Source organism: Pseudorca crassidens, chromosome 10 (genome assembly GCF_039906515.1).
Source record: "Pseudorca crassidens isolate mPseCra1 chromosome 10, mPseCra1.hap1, whole genome shotgun sequence".
NCBI lineage: Eukaryota > Metazoa > Chordata > Mammalia > Artiodactyla > Delphinidae > Pseudorca > Pseudorca crassidens.
In genome coordinates, this window is record NC_090305.1 from 38,566,896 (window position 1) to 38,587,344 (window position 20,449).

A 20,449-nucleotide genomic window follows, 5' to 3' on the forward strand; every position below is an offset into this window, starting at 1 on the left:
CCAGCCCGGAGCCTGGAATGTGGCCGTCTCTCCCCAGGCGGTTGGGACACCCATGGGTGGCTCAGGCAGCAGCTGCCTGGGCCTGTTGAGCTCCGTCAGTAGTCATCCCCAAAGCCTGGTAAAGGGCCCAGGCCCAGGACGAGGTGCAGGAAGCGCTGATGGGTGAGCAGCGCCCTGGCCCTGCATGTGCGCTGCTCAGCCTTCAGCCCTGAAGGGTTTACTCATCTGGTTGCAAAACCTCCAACGATGGTTATGGGATGGCGCCTTCCTCCCCAGCACACTGCAGTAAAGGAACTGACCTCCCACCAGGAGGACGGTATCCCCTTCCCGCAGGGGCAGGGATGCCAAGTTGGCTCTGGTTTCAGAGGGAAACACGGCTCACAGCACCCATGCCTCCACAGCGATGCCCTTCCCTGGGATCCTTCTCCAGGCTTTGTGTGATGTGTTACACAATTATTTTTATTTGTTCTTCTTACATAAGTGCCCCTTTGCTTATTCACTTTTTTATTCACATGTTAGGACTGGCCACCAGCAAAGTTGTAAAGAAAAGAGTTTTGGCTTCAGGGGCACCACCCACCACCGCCTCTCCAGCTCCCACCTTCTTTTCTCCTTGGCCCTTTACTGACACACTAACTCTTAGTCAGTGCCCTCTCTCCAAGTCCTGAATCTTTATGCTGTATCCTAAATGTCCCAGAAGAAATCAATCTGGAATCTCGATCATTCTGCTTGGGCTTCATACTGTGCACTGTTCTCACTTTGAAATGAGAAGTCTGAGATGCCAGTATTTAACCCCAAGGATGAACAGCTTGGGACGCCAGGTATGGGGGCATCTGGGTCAGGGAAGAGAGATGATTTGGAGCCCAAAGGGAGGTGGCGGGGGGACCAGGGTTAGCTCCAGGGAGCACTGGTCATGCTCCTCTGGAGCTGTGCAACGTGGCCCTGGCAAGGAGGGCCTTCCTTACAATCGGCAGATTTCACTGCCTGAGGAGGTCGCAAAGCGGCAAAGTGGCAAGATCACGTCTCTCCCTTCAACACCCGCCCAGGCCACCTAGAGGCAGGATCAGAATTGAAATCGACACACAAAGTCCCCTGCCCAATCCCCAGTCCAGCTCCAGACTCTGTTAGGATGTGATAGCCATGCTGAACCCGCCCTGGGGAGCTCCCACCAACTCTGTCCGCCTTACTGATCCGTATTGGAATTTCACATTGGGGGCAGCACCCAGTGATCGGTCAGGAGGGGGTTTTCTATCTCAGATAGGTACTTCCAAGTATATTACCTCTGTTTGAGAAGGGAACTCCTAACTAAATGTGTCTGCAACAGAGAAAACGCGCGCCCGCCCGTGTCTCTGTGCTTGCGTGTACGTGTGCGCATGCGCACACGGGGCAGGCTCACGTATGTTCACAAAGATCTGAGGCAACCGACTGGCTGGGGTGAAGGGTGGGGTGGGGCTGGGTGGAGTCAGGCTCACGTATGTTCACAAAGATCTGAGGCAACCGACTGGCTGGGGTGAAGGGTGGGGTGGGGCTGGGTGGAGTCCAATCAGCTTTTGCAACATTGAGACCCTGCCTCCTTCCTGGGAAATCCGGTTGGCCTGTCCAGCTCTGAGCTGGGGCTCCTGGGAGATGGGAGGGAGTGGAAGACCCATCCCCGAACTCAGACGCCTACACTTATTGGCAACAAGATAGACAAATGAGAAATAGCCAGAGACCCATACAAGGCAGTCTATAATTAAGTACCAAACTGTGCAGGGCTGAGATTCCTGTCAGAAAAGTTAAGAGATGAGTGTGAGTGGTGTGGGCTGGAACCATCAGAGAAGCTATGTGGTAGAGCTCTGGGTTGGGGTGTTTGAAGAAGGTGGAAGGAGGAGGGAGGGTATTGTGGCAAGAGCAGCATGAGGTCCTTACAGAGAGGGAAGGGGTGTGATGGCAGCCAGTTACACAGGATGAAGGGCCTTGGAACAGACAGACGTAGGTTGAAGCCCATCTCTGCTATTTATAGGCAGTGTGACATGTGGTAACTGCTCCAGGCCTCAGTTTCCCTCATCTATAAAAGGGACAATAATGCCCATGCTGTACAGGAACTGTAAAATTTAAAATATAGCTGTGAAATGCCTGGCACGTGGTGTGTCTCATTATCAAAGGTCAGAAAGGGCCAAGGCTTCTGGAACAGATGGACCTGGGAGAAAAGGTGGAGTAGAAAGATGGGGTCAGCAGATGCATTTGCATTTGCAACATGCAGGGGGAGCTAGGAGAGTTCTCAGGCAGGAGAGTCTTGGAAAGGCAATGAGACAGGCTGGAGGATGAGGAAGGAGGATAGTGCTCTATCCTCCTATGGATGTTGGTGGCCAAGCCGGGGTGGCGGCTGACAAAAGATAAGTTAATGAAGCCATTGCTTCAGAGACTCTCAAGACCTGGGGACGGGTTGGATGGGCAGGATGAGTCATGGCTGATGCCTCATTTTTAGCCTGGGTGCTGGGAGGGGTGGGGCTGCCTTTGGCAGTTTTGGGAAAACTGGGACAGAGCTGGGGAAACTGGATAGAGTATGAGTTTACTTTAGGACATGTCTGAGATGACAGCAGGACACTGGAGTTTTGGAGGAGAGGCAGGGAAGGCTCCAGAGACAGGGACAGAGACCCCTGCCATTGAGTAGCAGAGAAGGGTGAGTAGTTGGAGGTGGGCACAGGGTCATGTTGAAGGAAGACAACCTTGGACAGGTATGCTCCTTCCCGGTCATCTTGCTATTCCCAGTGAAATAGGAGGCAAGGCCACTTGTTCTACATGGACTGCAGGGCCTCGAGGAGGCTGGGGACCCACCACCCTTTCAAAGACAGCACTGTGTCCTGACTCGGTCCCTGACACCTTGCTCTTCAGGCCTGGCTGTTGGTTTAGGCCACAAGCAAACTAGAAATTCACGATTGCACTTAGGAAGGCCCCACTGGAACTGTTAACATGTTCCCACGCGCTGACCCTGGTGGAGTATTCTACACCTCTGAGGAGGGCTGGGGGCGGGCCGCAGGACTCGCCCATTCAGTTCCTTGGTGTTAAGTGATTGAGAAGGTTCGTCTCATTTCCTATTGTTCCTGACATTATGCTCAAAGCCCTAAGAACTCCAAGTGGATGCCATCAAGAAAGGATCACGGGGCTTCCCTGGTGGTGCAGGGGTTGGGAGTGCGCCTGCCGATGCAGGGGACGCGGGTTCGTGCCCCGGTCCGGGAAGATCCCACGTGCCGCGGAGCGGCTGGTCCCTTGGGCCATGGCGGCTGCGCCTGCGCGTCCGGGGCCTGTGCTCCGCGATGGGAGGGGCCGCAACAGTGAGAGGCCCGCGTACCGCAAAGAAAGAAAGAAAGAAAGAAAGGATCACATTCTGACATTTCTGCATTTGATTTTTAAAGTCGGCTCATAATCCTTTCAGGTGTTTTACACTAAGTTAATGCTACTCATCTGACTCATCAGCCTCTGAGGAAATCACATGCAAGAAACTGAGACTGCTTATCACACACAATTCCAACAAGACAACCCAAAAGGAACTTATAGAAGAACCTAGAGTTTCCCTAAATATAACATAAGTGAGACCACTCAGGACACACCTCACAGGGAAAAAGACGGCATTGAGATTCTGGGTTAGCTTTTCATTGATGGTGCACCCCGCTTTACTTAAATCTTGTAAAATGTTTATTGAGTGAAGAACGTGGTTGTTTCTCGATGTGAGAGAGTATGAAGATCACAGCACCGCCCATGAGTAATCTTGCCAATAGTGTTTAACCTGAATCTAAGGGAGGCCTAACTTCCGGTTACTGTGAATACAGAATATGAAGGAGCAAATTAAATGATGCCAGGTGAAAACAAAGACAGGACTTTCCTGGCGGTCCAGTGGTTAAGACTCTGCACTCCCAAAGCAGGGGTTGCAGGTTCGATCTCTGGTCGGGGAACCACGATCCTGCATGCTGTGCCACGTGGCCAAAAAAAAAGAATCGGAAACAAAAACAAAGTGAAACTGGGAGAAGGGCTGGTAACTTGTTACTACACAGCAGCCATTCCCGGCCCACCGTTCCCTGCCCACTTCCCTACAGAGCAGCTGAAAGGTTAGATACTCGATTTCAAAGTCTCCCTTGCAGCTAGAGTCCATCATAAGACCCAGTTTTGGCCAATGAGAAGTAAGGGTGAATCTGCTGGGTGGCTCCCAACAAAGGTTTTCCTCCTTGATAAAAGGAGAAAGGTACCTAAGGAGAGCCCCTTTCACCCCATCCCCCTTTCTTCCTGCCTGAGATGCTATCCTGTGAGAACATGGAGGATGGCGCTACGGCAACCATCTTGTACCCATCAGGGGAAACAGGCAGCCACACTGAGTGTATTAGTTATCTATGGCCGTGTCACAAATTACCTCAAAATTCAGTTCCTTCAAATAACAAATGTTTATGATCTTACACAGTTTCCAAGCATTAGGAACCCAGAAATGGATTAATTCCAGGCTCGGGGTCTCTCATTAGGTTGTAGTCAAGCTGACAGCTAGGGTTGCAATCATCTCGAGGGTCATTGGGGTGGAACAGTCCACTTCCAAACACACTCTCATGGTTGCTGGTAGGCATCAGTTCTTAGCTGGCTATTGATAGAAAGCTTCAGTGCCTCACCACATGGTCCTCTCCACTGGGCTGCTCACAAGATGACAGCTTGCTTTTCCCAGAGTGAGATGTGCAAGGGAGTGAGAGAGAATAAGAGAGATAGAGAGTGTGAACCCCCAATGGAAGCCATAGTCTTTTTATAACACTGTGAGAAGTGATAACCATCCCTTCTGCCATATTCACACCCCTCCTACATTTTGCTAGGGTTGGTCTATGTGACCAGAAAGTGAGGATTCTTAAGGGACAATTTGGAGGCTGGCTACTTCACTGAGGATAGCAGAAGAGAGAGAAAGAAAGAGTCTGGGTCCTTGAGGAGATTGTTGAGTGACTGTACCAACCCCCAAACCGTTTGTACCCTTCCTGTTATATCAGATAATTGAATGCCTTTATTGTTGAAGCCACTGTGCATTTGATATTTGCTGCTGAAAACCTCAGGACTAATGCAAGGACTATTCAGTATTTCTAGTAAAATGTAGAATTATCATCTTGAGATGAACAAATAAAAACTAGTTCTTTGTTTTTAGGAAAAATAAAAGAAATACTTTAAGGTATAGTTTATTATAGCTGAAATCTGATTCATAAAAATTCTGAAAAATTCAATCTGAAAATTTCAGAAGAATTTTATTATACCTTTTAGAAATTGTTTACCAACTATTACTTTTGTCAGAATAGAATATTTTTCTCTTCTTTATTCCTCCTGGAAAACAAGTGAGGTTCTGCTCATTAATTGAACAGCTCTCTAATATAGCACTTGACTTTTGAGGTCTGTGACTTAATTTTTGAATACTTGATCAACATATATGTATATCCTCTGTGGGGTGCAAGTGTTTACACCTTTTCTAAAAAGTCAGTAATTAAAAAAAAAAAAAGACAAGGCGAGAGGAGAAAATTGGACACTCTTGAGATGGGGACAGAGCTTGCTAGCACCCTGTCATGTTGTCCTTTTACATGACCTTGAGATCATTCATGCAGCCTAAATCACATCTTATTCTCATTATGAAACAGCTTAATCATACAGTAAAGTACTGAAAATAGAATAGCAAACAACCATGTACCTACCTGACAGATTGAACTAACCTTAACATTTCATCACATCTTGGACAAATACTTGCTTGGTTTTAAAGAAATGAAACATCATAGGTAGAGGTGAAACCTCCTTCAAACTCTTTCCTAATTTTACCCCCACTCTCCCTCCCATGGGAAAACCATGTCCCAGATTGGAGAGAGTCTTTCCCTTCCATGTTTTTATATTTTTATTACATGAATATGTTTTATAAACAATATATAGTATTGTTTTATAAATATTTTAAATTTCACATAAGCAAACACATTGACTTATTCTGCAGTTTGCTGTTTTCATTCAGCGTTGGGATACATGGCTCTGGTCTTTTCCTTGTTACTGCTTTGGTAACCTATTATGAGACCATGGGCAACATATTCATTATTCTCTTACTGATGGACATTCAGGTTGTTTCCATTGTTTTACTATAACCAACAATGCTACAGTGAGAACCCTTTTATACATCTCCCTTTAAATCATATGGGAATTTCTCAAGGTCACAATGTGGATATACCAGTTGTAGCCATGGGATTTTAATTTATGGAGGTAACTGAGTGGTGACATGGAGAAGCTAATGCCAATGAAAGAAAATTTTTATTATTTACACCCTGATTCACGAGGGCTTGCCATGCCATGCAGGGCTATATGGGGAAGCACCAGGTTTGGTCAGGAGGCAGACGGGATGAGGGGAAAGCATGGCCCAGAAACTTGTTTGTGTTTTCTGCAAGAAAGGCAAGGCAGGGCAGAGAAACAGCTTAGGACTGGCTGATTTAAATAGTGTCAGCCGGCTCTGGACTATAGAGGTGGTCTCATGTTGTCTGGAACCTAGCCCTGGGTGATTAAGGCAGAGGAATATTGCTTCCTGGAGTATAACAGCCAGATAAAGGAGGTGGTTCAGAGTAAGGGCTCTGGATTGGTTTCTTTGCTATGAAAGGTGTGCTTTGAGCCCTTTGCTATCACTAAGAATTGGTTAACCCTGGGAGGGGTGGTCTCTCCCCAGTCAGGGAGGCCAAATGCCAGACCATCAAGAATACACACAATAGGAAAATAGGGCACTTCTTCAATTTGACCAGTTGTTGCCAAATTGCTCTCTGGAGTGGTTGTGCCATTTTACGCTCCCAGACAATAAGAGATCTAATTGCTTCCCTTCTCTTGGTATTACCAGATTTTTTAAATGTTGCCAATCGGAAGGGTGTGGACACCATCTTATTGTTGTCTCACTGATGTTTTCCTGATTATTTACGAGGCTAGGCGTCATTTCATATGTTCATTGTCCTTCCTCTTCGCTGAATTGCTTATTCTTAGCCTTTCCCCATTGGGGTGAGGACAGCGTTTGCCTTCTGTTATTAATGTGTAGACATTGATACTAATAATAGCTCCATTGAATGCATTGCAAATATCCTCTCCCAGTTTGTGGCTTGTCTTTTAACTTTTCTATGATGTCTCTGTGGTACAGCAGTTTAAAATTTTAATGTAGTAAAATGTATCATTCTTTTCCTTTATGGTTTATATGCTTGTGTGTTTAAGTCATAAAGATGCCCTCTCATATAAAATAGAGTCTTGGTTATTTTAAATGATTTAACCATCAAGCCTAAGCTATTTGTTCAGTCTCTAGTGAAAAACTGCAGTCTGGTGGGCTGTTTGGCACCATCTGTTTTAAAATAAATGCTTGTAGGAATTTATCCTGCAGAAATACCCACAGGAGTCCCCCCAGAACCCCAATATATGCACAGGGTTGTTAAATACAGCACCAGTTGTAATAGCAAAAATCTAGAAGTAACCTAAGTATCTCTCAGTGGAAAGTTAGTTAAATTAATTCTGGTATGTATTCATTTACCACATAATGTAATTCTCTGCAGCCATAGAAAAGAATAAGGGAGATCTGGATGTGTTCATATGGAAAGTTCTCCAAGATATATTGGTAAATGGGAAAAATAAAAATAAAAAAAAACCCCAAGGATCCAAAGAATAAATATGCTACCATTTATGTCAAAAATGAAAAAAAAATTCCCTATGTGTATGCACGTAAAATTTCAGAAACAAAACTACTCACGGTGGCTACTTCTGAGGAGGACCAGGGTTTGAGGGTGCGAGGGAAACCCATTTTTCATTGCCAATCTTTCCTGTTTTCCTTGTTACTTCCATTACAGTAAACAAAGAAGAATTGCTGTAGGTGGTCCCCATTGCTGTAAGTTGCTATTTGTTTTGGCATTTGAAATATTCTGAGGTGAAGAGGAGAAGAAATTGAATTATTAGAAATGGGGCAGGAGACTGGGCATCATTGGGACAGTTTGATTACATGTGTTCTGCAGCTGGGTCTGAAGGCATAAGGGGCAGTGCTTGCAGCAACGTGCTGGTTGATGAGATCCAGGCTTGCCTTTGTCTGGGGGAGCGGGCAGTTGTCTGGGAACCAAGGGGAAGTGGTTGGGAGAAGCAGGGAAAGAGAGGGAAGAGGGATGGAAGGTTGGGGCAGGTCTGAGCCAATTGGATTCGCCTAGGTCCCTGCTGCCTGAGTCTTGCGGTCTGGGCCACCGTAGGCTCTGAGTCCCCTTGCACTGTCTGGCTGCAGGGTAGGAAGAGGCTCTGCACCCCCTCCCCCAGTGGAGGAGGAGAGCTCCCCCCTCAAAGGTACTGGTAGGCAATTCTCTGGAGAGGAAGAAAAGCCAGGCTCAACCTAGGAAAATGCTCATCCGATAAATGGGAATTAAAGGCACCCCGAGTTTATCCTTGTTGAGATTTAAGAAGGGAGAGGGATTGGGCCGGCATTCACAGAACAAAGACAAATTGTACCCCAGGGTTGAGTCCAATAACCTTCCACAGGACAGTACAGTGTAGGTGGTCGGGGACCTGGGTGGTCTGGGTTTAAATCATAGCTATGTTGATTCCAAGTTACTTAACATCTCAGTGCCTTAGTTTTCTTATGTATGGGAAAATAATACCTCCTAAAGGGTGGTCCTAGTATATGGTAAGTGCTTACAAAGTATTAACCATTGTAATTCTTTATTTAACACCTCTGTAAATTCACGTAACTGGCATCCTGGGCAGTGACATTGTGGGCACTGGGGGTTGGATCTGTATCTGAGGTGGATGCATGCTAACCAAGCTCACAAGCCTGATGAATAAGCTGTAACCAACTCATTCATTCACACCGGCCAGTGCTTGTAGGCGGATCTGTCGCCACCTTGATCTCTCTTTTCCCCATGTGGGATCCCCGACTATACTCAGAGGCCCCTTGGGGGATTGGGGACACTTCTGTGCTCTTATTCATTTCTCTGGCTACTCCCGCTGTGTGACTGTCAGCCCCATGGGGGAGGGCACTTTGGTACGCTGGAGGATGGCAACTCATGGTTGTCAAATAAATACTTGCTGAATGACTAAATGGTCATCACGTGTTCCGTGTCATAACCAAACACTGGAAACAACCTAAATGCCCAACAACAGGGAGTTGTTATTAAATTGTGGCCCAGTCACCCCACAAAACCAAACAGTCATCAAGTAGAATAATTATAGCAATTGTATAAAAAGATAGAGAAATGCTTGTGATGTAATCTTAGCAAAACAGAAGAAATCAGAATGGTCTTGGCATGATGTGGCTCAATCTTGATATTTTGTTAAGTGAAAAAGCAAGATCCTGGAAAAAGAGTATGAGATGATGCCATTCATGTAAAAAAGGGGGCAAAAAATAGAAGATTTCACTTGCAGCTCTAAGCACAAAATACCTCTGACCAGCAAACAAGTGACTGAAAACACCTGGGCCTCTAGGGAGGGGACAGAGAGGTGGACATTTGGGAACAAGTCATTGACAACTTTTCTACCCTCTGAATGTTGAACCAGGTGAGCGTGTTTCTGATTCAAAAAATCAAATAATTTAAAACACTTCCTGGTATATAGCAAAGTAAAATAGATTGATATCTTTTTTCCTACTATATTCCTCAACTCTAAGGCACAATTCTAACCCACATTTTAAGTTTCCGTTATCAGAATTTATCTCAATCAATGGGCATTCTTAATAGGTTCTTGTGGTGGGTTTTTTTTCCCCCTAAAAAGCTTTCACTAAATTAATGCTGAGGCTTAAATTTGATGGTATTTTAGAACCAAGGAAATATAGTACAGAAAGATGTGTCATCTAGAAAGGAACTATAACAATAAAAACCATTGTGTGGTGGGATCGTGGGGATCTTCCTTTCTCAAAATGGTCCTTACTGGTAATTTTACATCATCTTTTCAATAGTTTTTAAAAAACATATTTTAAACTGTTTTCAGGAGAGAATAAATGTTTTTAGAGGGAAGCATCCCCCAGCACTGGGGTATAGAGAACCTGCCAAGCAGTAAACCCATGAAAATCACCACTTCCTCAACTTAGTTTAAATAATTATCAGAGCAAAGCTCTGGGCCCTAACTTAAGCTATGGTTACAAGGAGAGACCCATTGTCCTTGGATTTTTCCTGAGATACTCACCTTCCAGGAACAGTTTGTCAAACCTGAGACAACACTTACTTGGCCACCATGGGTGTCTATCTCAGCAATCGGTTCAGACCTTGAGCTTTGATCATATAACATGTGGGATACACTAACAACGCTCCATACTGATGACTTGAAGTCTGTCAGGAATCGACTATTAGTAAATTTCATGTTTGCAAATTGCTGCAAACCCTTGTTACTCAAAGTGTGGTGTGTGAACCAGCACCAGCAGAATCTCATGTCCCAGACCTACTGAACCTAAGATCCACATTTTAACAAGACTCCCAAGTGATTCATATGCACATTGGAGTTTGAGAAGAACTACTGTAAACTGTAAATTGCAATATAGATGTTAGCTGCATTATTATAAATGAAAAAAAAGTGAATAATAATAATTTCTTAATCTGTTTTCAGAGACCTTCACGTTATCACCTCATCTGGTTTTTATAGCAATACTAAGAGTTAGAGGGTTCTTTTGTTTTGGGGGTTTTTTTTGGGCTGCATTGGGTCTTTGTCACTGCGCGGGGCTTTCTTTAGTTGCAGCGAGCAAGGGCTGCTCTTCGTTGCGGTGCGGGTGCTTCTCATTGTGGTGGCTTCTCTTGTTGTGGAGCACGGGCTCTAGGCGCGCCGGCTTCAGTAGTTGTGGCTCGCGGGCTCTAGAGCGCAGGCTCAGTAGTTGTGGTGCACCGGCTTAGTTGCTCCGCGGCATGTGGGATCTTCCCGGACCAGAGCTCGAACCTGTGTCTCCTGCATTGGCAGGAGGATTCTTAACCACTGTGCCACCAGGTAAGCCCCAGAGTTTTAGAGTTTTTAAACCCCGGTTTATAGAAGAGGAAATGAGATTCAGAGAAGTAAAGGGAAACTTATTATATTGAGTTTTGATTAGTCCTGTAGTTAGGAAAAAGGTTGCCAATTCATTGTTCAGGTACTCTTGTGATTTTTCAATGATGCAGATATTTGATGTCTAGCCAAACTGGGAGGTAAACAATAAATGCTGGAGAGGGTGTGGAGAAAAGGAAACCCTCCTGCACTGTTGGTGGGAATGTAAACTGGTACAACCACTATGGAGAGCAGTACGGAGATTCCTTAGAAAACTAAAAATAGAGCTACCATATGATCCAGCAATCCCACTCCTGGACATATATCCAGAGGAAACCATAATTCCAAAAGATACATACACCCCAATGTTCATTGAAGCACTATTTACAATAGCCAGGACATGGAAGCAACCTAAATGTCCATCAACAGAAGAATGGATAAAGAAGATGTGGTACATAGATACAATGGAATATTACTCGGCCATAAAAAAGGATGAAATAATGGCATTTGCAGCAACATGGATGGACCTAGAGATTGTCATACTGAGTGAAGTAAGTCAGACAGAGAAAGACATATATGATATCGCTTATATGTGGAATCTAAAAAAAAAAGGCTACAAATGGGAGGTAGGCTCCTGCCATCCCTTTGAACATCCTTTTCCAGTCTCTGCTAGGACTGTGCTTCTCTCTCAATGCCCAGGACCGTCCTCTCCCTCAGGAGGAGACAGATGACAGTCTAGTTCACGTGGCTAGCCCCTCTTGTCTGCCTATCTGGGGCCCAAAGTGGTCTCAGCCTCTGTGTGTGGGGGGAAGGGGGGTAAGGGGGTCTGAGCCCAAGGCTGAGAGTTAAGTAGACTCAACAGCCAGTATAACAGGTTGCTGGTCTGGGAAGCCAGATAGGTCCTTACATCAGCCCTGCAAGGACTTTTTAATTCTAACTCCAATTAGTATGGCCCAGTCTAATCAGAGGACCAAGATCAGGATGAGATTAGGCTGTGCTTGAAAATAATTCAGGATTAGTGAGAAAAGAATAGAAACATTTATTTCTCAAGAAACCTAATTATTATTTAAACCTAAGAGTTTACTTTTTAAAAACAAGTCATCACGTCAAATTATTTACTTGGCTATTTAATGGTTATTTTGTTTAGCTCTTTGATGAAGGGTTGGAGTTCTGTTTCAAGAAAAGATGAGGAAGCATATTGCTTTCTAGCTCAGTTAACTATATCTCCAACTTAAGCCATGTATTCAGGCCATATGAGCTCAGAACAGGAGCAGCCCACCCTGACTATTAGGAACCTGAGATGAAAAAGAGAGTCCTGAGGGCGAAGCTCACAAGGTGAAAATAGCCATAATACATACTAAGTTCTTCCTGAGTCAGGTGATCCAGTTTTTCATTTTTCATGTTAAACAAAAATCTCATGTGCAATGATAGAAGCATTTTGGAGGGCAATTTGGCTATTTATCAAGAATTATAGCAGCTGTGTCTTGGGTGAGGCTCACTGCTTTCAATATTTCTTTGAATGAGTTATTCCATTCCTGAAAATTTATCCTCAGGAAATAATCTAAGGCATAGAAAAACTCTAGCCAAAAGAGCTCACCACAGCACTATTTTAATTTTTTTTTTTTTTTCTATTTTTTGGCCATGCTGTGTGGCAGCATGCGGGATCTTAGTTTCCCGACCAGGGATCGAACCTGCGCCCCCTGCAATGGAAGTACAGCATCTTAACCACTGGACCACCAGGGAAGTCCCACGAGAGCACTATTTTAGGTATTCAAGCATTGAAAACCCATAGCATCTGAGATCAAGGAAATAGGTAAATGACCTACAGCGTATCTACCTAGTGATTTATTAAGTAGCCATATTTTAAATGATGCTTACATTTGAAGTACATCTGGTATTGAACTGGATTGTCCCTCTATTGCCTTTCATCTACTATGTGAAAATGGTTGAAACAAAGTTAAAAATGAAAGTTTTAAGACAAAGATTATTTGTAAAGTACTAGCTATAAAATTTGGTCTAAGATATATTAGGAAGGGTCTGCTCAGACTCTCATCATCTTCTTTATCCATCCAAACCCAAAGTCCAGCCATTCTTCAAGTCCTGTGCTGCCTCCTCATCCCTCCCTCCTCACAGCTCCTACAGTACACATTGGCCCGTGATAGGCTACCTCGTGCAGTTGGTGTTTTCATTCAGTATGTATCTCTCTCACTGGGATCCTTGACATCAGTGACTGGGTTTTAAACCTCTTTTATTCTGCACAGCACACAGCTCAACCCCTGCACCCAATCAGTCACAAGTCCTATTGATTTTACTTCCAAGCTTTCCTCAGCTCTATCTTTTCCTCTCTATCCTTTCAACTAAGCCTCATCTCTCACATGGGCTCCTGCCACATTGTAGCAATCAATACTGTATCAGTTATGGTGCTTTAGGCTGCAAGTAACAGAAAAGTCAATGTGGAGTAGCTTACACAATGAGGAAAGTCTGTCCTTTCTATTTGAGAGAAAAACCCTTTCCAGAAAGCCCCCCAGAAGACTCTCCCTTGGGGTCCACTAGCCAGCACTGGGTCACACATTCATGCTTTAGCTGCAGGGGAGGCTGGGAAAGCCATCATTTGGCAGTTTCAATCTCAATAGTGGGATGCAGGCTCTGCCAGCAGGAATGAGAAGAGCGTGAAGAGGGTAGGGAACCAATAGTGTCAGCCCCAAACTTCCTGCCTTGGGTGTCCCCACCCCTTTAATCCATTCCCAACACTGCCACTATTAATTCACTCATTCATTTAATTAATTATTCATTCACTGTATTAGTCAGGTTTGGCTAGTTTATGTTCCAGCAACAAACAGCAAGGGAGAAGAGAGAGCACAGAGATCGGCACCGGCTTTTACCTGCTTCCGCCTAAAATGGACCTATGTTTCACCCATCATCCCCCAACCCCCCTCCCCACAACCATTAGTCTGTTCTCTGTATCTATGAATCTGTTTCTGTTTCATTATGTTTGTTTGTTTTGTTTTTAGAGTCCACATATAAGTGAAATCATATGGTATTTGTCTTTCTCTGTTTGACTTACTTCATTTAGCATAATACCCTCTAGGTCCATCTATGTTATCACAAATGGCAAGATTTCATTCTTTTTTATCCATTCATCTATTGATGGACACTTAGATTGCTTCCATATCTTGGCTGTTGTAAATTATGCTGCAGTGAACACAGGGGTGCATGTATCTTTCTAAATTAGTGGGTTTGTTTTCTTTGGATAAACACTCAGAAGTAGAATTGCTGGTTCATATGGTAGTTATATTTTTAATTTTTTGAGGAATCTCCATATTCTTTTCCTTAGTGGTTGTATTCATTTACATTCCCACCAACAGTGCATGAAGGTTCCCTTTTCGATTCTGCTTTCATTTCATTGGCTAAAGCAAGTCCTGTGGCCACACTTAACTTCAAAAGGGCACAGAAGTGAGATCATCCTTCATGCAGGGTAAGCCGCACGAACAGTTACCAAATCCAACAAATATTTATTGAGTGTTGGCTATATGCAAAGAGACGTGCTAGATATGTATTGGTAAGAAAAACAAAGTATCTGTTCTGAAAGCTTTTACAGTCTAGAAGCAATAGTCTACCCCTTCCTTTATGTGCTCAGGCTAACATTTGAGACTTCAATTGTACCACCACTTACATTTTCATTGCATTAAAAAAAAAAGATTGGCTGTCTTCCTGAATAGGCTGTAAAACCTCAAAGATGTCTTATCCCTTCTTGTAAACCTCATACCTAGAATTGTGCCTAGAACTAGTAGAAACTTAATGTTCGTTGAATGATGTATGAGATAGGATGGGCTCAGCTACGGAACAGGAAGCCCAGATGACAGTGGCTTAAACAAACAGGGTTTGTATTTTAACATTTAGTGAGAACTCTAACAGCCAGCAGCTGCTGGGGCTGATTTCTCTGTTCAACAATGTCATCCAGGACCCAGACTCTTTCCAGCCTTACACTTTGATACACTTGGCTTGTTGGCTTTTCCTCCCTGTGATTGTGCTTCATGATCATAAGACTGCTGCCACTGCTCCACATAATATATTTTTAAGGCAGGAAAAAAACAGAAGGGGCAGCAGCAGAGGGCTGTCCACTGGTAACTGTCCCTTATAGCAGGGAACAGAAACTTTCCTAGAAGACACCCAGTAGCTTATGTCTCATGGCCAAAACATGGATCACATGGCCACCTCAAGCTTCGAGCAAGGCTGGGAAAGAGAATATCGGGATTTCCAGTCTCTGTGGTTGGAGATGGCCAAGAAGGGGCTGGGGATGGTTTGGGCAGCCAACCGAAAGTTTCACCACAAATGAAGAATATGTGCTCAATAAGTACTTATTGGTGGAAGCTTAGATTTTTATGATCTGGTTCTTTATTGATTTTTAATAACATATAAAGGACCCTCATCACTGCTGTGTCTAACCAGTATTGAATGCATCTTCTGTTTGTGCTGGGAACTATGGAATTTTCTCATTCAGTCTTTGCAACCCCGTGACAGAGGTATTATCCATCTATTTTACATGTGAAGAACCTGAATCCCAGAGTAGTTAAGCAGCTTGTTCAACATGCTCACTTACCAACTAGTAAATGATGACACAGGGGTTTGAATTCCAGTGTCTTAAGTCCAGAGCCCATGATCCCATCCTAGAACCTGAGGTCTAGAGGTGAACAGAGAGCTCATCAGACACAAGCCCTTTATTTCATAGTGCTGAAGCCCAGGATGGGAGGTAACCTGCTCAAGGTCACACAGCAAGCCCAAGCCAGAGCCAGGCCCAGGACCCAGGAGTCCTGACCCCCAGGCCACGGTTCTATCACTCTGGGCTGGCTCTCTTTAGAAACCTCACGTTAGTTCACTGATCTTTAAAAAGACAAAAATGCCAAATGGGATCCTGTGGACAATTCAGTTTTTTAAAAAAATGTATTTGACCTAAGTTTTGGCAAATTAGAACAAGTTGTTTCCTTTTTTGGAGTCGAAACTTAGCGATTAGTTGGTTCAAACTCTTCTACCCATCTCAGTGGAAAGTCTAGTCTGTACAAAATTTTTCAGTTCTCAAGTGATAAAGAGGAAGGAAAGAATGCAATGATCAGAGCCTCAGCTGGGGCTTAACCAAGATTACTTTGAATTCCAAGCTCATGACCCAGAAATGCCTTATTTGTGGTGTTTAAACACGTCCTATGTAACACTGCCTTGGGAAGCCTCTTGATAGAGTAAAATGTGTACGTTTTGAATCCCACTTCTACCACCAACTAGCTGCGGGAACACATGACCTAGGCCCACTGTGAGACTTGCGTGGAGCTAATGTACAGACAGCAGCTGGCACAAAATGGGACAAACCAAGTGTCATTTCCCCTTCCCCTGTCCTCCGGCGCTTCCCCTTCAGACTTGGGGCTGAAATATCTCTAGCACACAATTTAACAAGGAGTGCCTGCCTTCCCACACTGCTTTCTGTTTCAGAGGGTCAGAGTCCCTTTTGTTGACAGGACTCAAACCTTTCGGGGGAAAATATTTGCTTAAATTGAAAAGTCATTTTTGTGTTGCATTTACGACCCTAGAGCATCAAGGTTATAAGTATAGGCTCTTGAATCACACAGAGGCTCCGTCACTTCCTGTGTGTGTAGTTGTGTAACCTCCTTGTGTCTCCGTTTCCTTCTCCACACAATGGAGGTAATAACAGTACCAACCTCAGGGGGCTGCCGTGGGGATTAGATGAGGGAATGTGTGTCACTCTGTAAGCATGTCATACAGGTTTGCCGGAGCCTTGTTGGATCCTTCAATCTAAGATAGGCTGGGACCTAGAACCTCCTACCAGAGCGACACAGTACAAAGAAACGATAAGGGACTAAAAATAACTATATACATGCACAGTTGGGGCAATTATGAAGAATAAGACATAAAAAGGCCATAAACCTACTGCTATTTCTGAGGTGCTAGGAGAAAAACAGGGTGAGCCCTGTGCATGACTCCTGCACACAGCCCCACCGAGGGGGTGGGCAGACCACCTAAGCTACCCCTCTGGCCCGACCTACCAATCCGCCCCTACCATCACCCCATGTAAGGGACCAGCCCACCCTCCTGGGAGAGCGAGCAAGGGAACCCATTATTTGTTTTTGCTCCCAATAAAGCCTTGCCTGAATTCCTCGTCTGGCTTCTTATCAATTTCTATGGATTAAAGAGTCCAAGGACCCGAACTGGTAACAAATCTCTTCCACAGTGTTTTTCAAGAGTGTTCAGTGTGGGTTAGACAAAACATTTTCTCTCCTTCTTTTAAGGATAAGGACAATTGGGCAAATGACAGCACAGCAGGGCAGCACAGCAGACAGTTGGAGAGAACTCAGGACTGCAGGCAGGATACTGGGTTCAAGTCCTGGCTCTGCCACCAGTGCCCATGTGTCCTTCTATTCTCTGGGCTTCAATTCTCTGCTAATCACGGCTATTCAAATGTCTTCTTGGAAGCCTTAAGTGACCAAGACTAGCAGGAAACAACAATTTGGTAAAGGTTTAGAATTCTGTAATTTGGGCTCGAGAATGAAGAACTCTTTCAAGATCTTCTCCCAGAACAAGAAGAGTCAGTTAGGAAGGAACAGCAGCATTTTCCTTGGGCAAACTTGAGGAGTCCCCTGCTTGTCCTCCTCACCCTTCACCCCCTCCTCTGTTCCTCCTTGGACACAATGTGACTTCCATCCTCCACTTTGCCCCCAGATACCACCATAAACAAGTTCTCAGATCCTTTTCCACCATCTGAAAGAAATGCACTCAGCAAACATGCACATTTACCTTGTCAGCCTCACGAGGGCAGGGACCGTGCCTCAGTCCACTGCTCTGTGTATGGACTGAGACACAGAGCAGTGGACTGAGGCACGGCCCTGCCCTCCTGGGGCTGACGTACTATAGGGGCAGACAGAGGCAAGCAAAGTAAACAAGTAAAATATACAGTGGAGCAGGTGGAGCCGGCCGAGAGCTGGATTTAACTGGGCTGGAGTTTTGCCAAGTGAGTACAATCTAGAAAGCTTGAAGTACGGGAGGGGAGGCTGTAGACAAGAGAAGAGTTGTAATCACTAACGATGGAGTTGAGGCAGGGAAAGGAGGGGAGAAGGGATTTGAAGGGGACAGTGAAAGGTAGTGAGATCAGTGGACTATGGGGCCCATGGGAGTAAAGGCTTGAAGAGAAGAGCTAGAAAGAGCTTTGAACATGGGATCTTCAGAGGGCCTAGGGCTTGAGTGTGGGGCTGAGTAGTGAGCCAGGGAAGATAAGATCACTGGGGGAGAGGAGGCCATGGAGCAGGGAGGCCAAAGCATCGGTGGATTGGGCAAATGGATGGTGAAAGCACTGAGCGTAGTGGCAGGATGAGTGGGACAGAGGACAGTGAGGTGGGAGTGAAACTGTGTGGGACACTTTAGGACCTCTCGGGTGTACAAGCCACCCCTCCCATGTTCCCCATCTCTTGAGGTAAGAGGCTTTGCTTCAGGCCCCCCCTCAGTTTCAAAAGTCTGGCTCAAGAGTTAAATATTAGGAAATTCGAACACACAGAAACAAAGAATAGCTGTTGGGCTAGGAAACATAACAATTTAGACTATAAATCAGTTACATAGCAGAGTCACTGAATTCCCAGTTCCCTGAAAGATATAGATAACGAGGTCTGACACACATTCCTAAACTGTTTTTACACAAACCAGACTTCTCCTGCTTCCAACCAGGAAAACTGCTGTCCACAAGCACATAGACCCCCCGGCCGGTTGGGACCAGAAGGTTGATGATGTTGATTCCCAAAACCTCACCCTGTTACCTCACTACCAACCAGCCAGAAGAATGCAACCCACAGTACTAATACTGCCTTTTAAAACCCTTCCCTGAAAGCCACTGGGGAGTTTGGGTCTTTTGAGCATGAGCTGCCCGCTCTCCTTGCTCAATGCCTTCAATAAACACTGTACTTTTCTTCACCACAACCTGGGGTCAGTAGATTGGCTTTGCTGTGTGTCAGGCAAGCGGATCCAAATCCAGTTTCTGTAACAGGAGATAGGACCTTCAGATAATTCGTAAATAGTGGCAGTGGTGAGAGGAGGAGTTTGTAAAGTCATATTTAATAGTGTGATTTAATGTTACATTTGAGTAAAACCTCTTTTGTTTTATTGTAAGAACTATAGAGAAGGAGAAAGCTGTTCATGGCATGAAAAGCAGGACTGAGCATTAAAAAGTTGACAAAAGACCTGGGAGTATCTCATTTCATGAAGGATCAAAGCTGTCAGCCTAAGGGATATAGTTCTACTTGTGCAATCATAAGCAGCTCTAAACTGGTGGGAAGGTATTTAGATTTTTATGGGTGAAGGACCTTCCTTTTTTGTTTGTTATTTTATTTTATTTTGTAAAATGAGCACGTTATTTTTTTTTTTTAATTTTTTTGGGGGGGTCATGCCGCACAGCTTGTGGGATCTTAGTTCCCCAACCAGGGATCGAACCCATGCCCTCGGCAATGAAAGCGTGAAGTCCTAACCACTGGACCACCAGGGAATTCCCCCAAGGACCTTCCTGTCATCCCTAAAATACCAAGCAGAGAGCCACCATTTCAACAGAGGCTTGAAAGAATAGAATGATAATTCATTAGTGTCATATACTAAAAGCCATTGACTGAGAGCCAGTGGTATAGAAAAGTTAAGAAAGTGGACTCCGCTTGGGTTTAAATCCCGGCTCTGCTACTTACCACTCATTTAACCTCATCTGTATGAGGGGGATAATAATGTCTCAGCTTCTGAAAAGTAAATGAGCTGAGAGGTTGCCTGGAGTGTGTGAGGACTCAAAAAATGTTGGTTAGATATTCTGATCTTTCTAATCTTTGTTGGCAAATAAACAAGAAATTAAGGCTTTGAAGGCCCTGGCCATTAGTTCTGTGTAGGGAAAAACAGCCAGAGAGTAAGGCTGAGACAAGGGTCCTACCTCAGCTAATTGTATTTCAACAGCCCCTGGGAGGCAGTGTGGCCCAGGGGTAGTGAATCTGTGCTGGGAGTCAGAAGCCCTGGGTTTCCGTTCCTCCTCAGCCTGAGGCCAAGATCAAGTATGGCCAAGGGCAAGACTGGGTGTCTCTGACCCTCAGCTTACCCACCTGTAAAATGGGGATGATCATTCTGCCAGGCCCACACACAAGGTCGTTTTGAGGACCAAATGAGAAAATGTTCCATGAAGGTTAATGGTAACTCAATTCACCTGTGTTGAGTGCCCACCTACTGTGTGCTGAGCACAGGAGAATGAAATTAGGCCTGCTCTCTCCCTAAACAAGTGCCCAGAAGACAGGACATGTACCCAGACAGCCAGAGTCTATGGGTGAAAGTGCTAAGGGAGTCTGATTACGGAAGGAAGAAGTATCTTTATGGTTGAGTCTTATGAGCAGATTCAGGGAGGATGTACTGAATGGTGCCCAGTGCACTCAGCAGCTCCCCTTCTAGAGCCTCATCCAGCACATGTACCTGCTCATGC

At 44.9% G+C, this 20,449-nt stretch overlaps 1 long non-coding RNA gene across 1 annotated transcript in view; it reads left to right on the top strand.

Annotated features, from left to right (window-relative positions):
* Positions 1-2,569: 2,569 nt before the first annotated feature.
* Positions 2,570-20,449, top strand: part of LOC137232061 (uncharacterized) — a 39,483-nt gene continuing 21,603 nt past the window's right edge. Inside the window, exon 1 of the long non-coding RNA XR_010946856.1 lies at positions 2,570-2,659. This is a non-coding gene — a long non-coding RNA (uncharacterized lncRNA). The remainder of the gene's footprint in view (positions 2,660-20,449) is intronic.